Source organism: Panthera pardus, unplaced genomic scaffold (genome assembly GCF_024362965.1).
Source record: "Panthera pardus isolate Hobbes unplaced genomic scaffold, ASM2436296v1 HiC_scaffold_17, whole genome shotgun sequence".
NCBI lineage: Eukaryota > Metazoa > Chordata > Mammalia > Carnivora > Felidae > Panthera > Panthera pardus.
The window spans coordinates 104762197-104764421 of record NW_026526732.1 but is presented as its reverse complement, the minus strand read 5'-3'; the positions used below and the strand labels follow the sequence as shown (position 1 = coordinate 104764421).

The following is a 2225-nucleotide window of genomic DNA, read 5'->3' as shown; positions in this document are numbered from 1 at the left end:
GCTTTTTCTCATCAGTATGCAAACTCAATGACCAACTATGACAGAGAAAATTCAAAACACATAAAAGATGGGAAATATTAAATGACAGAGGTGGATTTTCCTGTACTAACAGGGAATCAAATGACTGTCTAGGTACCTGCTTGTGCTTTTCTTCTAGGAAATTCTCTAGCAGTTAAGATAAGCAACTAAATTTATCCAAAGACATATCTAAAAGACATATACGTTAAGATCACCTATCTTTACAGATCATATACAGTGCTCACTTTGGCATCGCATACACTAAAATTGGAGCGATACAGAGAAGGTTGGCCTGGCTCCTGTGCAAGGATAACACGCACATTTGTGAAACATTCCATATTTTTATCTGTATCTTAGGAGTTCGAGAAGAAGAAGAGAGAGAGAAAGGGGCAAAAGGTTTACTTGAACAAATTACAGCTGAGAACTTCCCTAATCTGGGGAAGGAAGCAGACATCCAAATCCAGGAGGCACAGAGAACTCCCTTCAGATTCAACAAGAATAGGTCTTCACCATGGCATATTATAATGAAACTGGAACAATACAAAGATAAAGAGAGAATTCTGAAAGCAGCTAGGGAAAAATGGGCCTTCACCTACAAGGGTAGACACATAAGGGTAGTAGCAGACCTGTCCTCTGAAACTTGGCAGGCCAGAAGGGTGTGGCAAGAAATATTCAATGTGATGAATAGAAAAAATATGCAGCCAAGAATCCTTTATCCAGAAAAGTTGTCATTCAGAATAGGAGAGATAAAGGTCTTCCCAAACAAACAAAAACTGAAGGAATTCATCACCACTAAACCAGCCCTGCAAGAGATCCTAAGGGGGATCCTGTGAGTGAAATGTTGCAAGGACCACAAAGTACCAGAGATACCACTACAAGCATGAAACCTACAGATATCACAATCACTCTAAACCCATATCTTTCAATAATAACTCTGAATGTAAATGGACTAAATGCTCCAATCAAAAGACACAGGGTATCAGAATGAATAAAAAACAAGATCCACAAGTTGTCTACAAGAGACTCATTTTAGACCTGAGGAAACTTCAGATTGAAAGTGAGGGGATGGAGAACCATCTATCATGCTACTGGAAGTCAAAAGAAAGCTGGAGTAGCCATACTTATATCACACAAACTAGATTTTAAACTAAAGACTATAACAAAAGATGAAGAAGGACATTATATCATAATTACAGGGGTCTATCTATCAAGAAGAGCTAACAATTATAAATGTTGATGCCCCCGACTTGGTATATCCATATATATAAATCAATTAATCACAAACATAAGCAATCTTATTGGTAAAAATACAATAATTGCAGGAGATGTTAATAATCCACTTATAACAAAGGACAGATCATCTAGGCAGAAAATCCATAAAGAAATAATGGCTTTGAATGATACTCTGGACCAGATGGACTTGAAAGATATATTCAGAACTTTTCATCCAAAAGCAGCAGAATACACATTCCTCTCGAGTATACATAGAACATTCTCCAAGATAGACCACATACTGGGGTACAAAACAGCCCTCAATAAATATAAAAGAATTGAAATCATACCATGCATATTTTCATATCACAATGCTATGAAACTTGAAATCAACCACAAGAAGAAATTTGGAAAGCCTCCGGATGCATGGAGGTTAAAGAACATACTACTAGAGAATGAATTAATGGGTCAACCAGGCAATTAAAGAAGAAATTAAAAATCTATGGAAGCAAATGAAAAGGAAAACATGACAGTCCAAACCCCTTGGAATGCAACAAAGGCAGCCCTAAGGGGAAGATACATTGCAATCCAGACCTATCTCAAGAAACAAGAAAAATCTAACACACAAAACCTAACCGCACAACTAATAAAACTAGAAGAACAGAAAAGAAATCCCAAAACCAGCAGAAGAAAATAAATAATAAAGATTAGAGATGAAATAAACAATATAAAATCCAAAAAAACCCCAGTAAAACAGATAAATGAATCTAAGAGCTAGTTTTAAAAAAAATAAACAAAATTTATAAACTCCTAGCCATACTTCTCAAAAAGAAAAGAGAGAGAATCCAAATAGATAAAATGAAGAATGAAAAGAGGAGAGATCACAACCAACACCACAGAAATATGAACAAGTATTAGAGAATACTATGAAAATTATTTGTCAACAAACTGGACAACCTGGAAGAAATGGACAAATTCCTAGAAACCCACACACT

The 2225-nt window shown here is 35.8% G+C and overlaps 1 non-coding gene across 1 annotated transcript; it reads left to right on the top strand.

Moving 5' to 3' along the window:
• The first annotated feature begins 255 nt into the window (after positions 1-255).
• On the top strand, positions 256-362 carry LOC128777858 (U6 spliceosomal RNA). The gene has a single exon (XR_008423175.1). It is a non-coding gene; the product is annotated as a U6 spliceosomal RNA (small nuclear RNA).
• Positions 363-2225: the final 1863 nt, after the last annotated feature.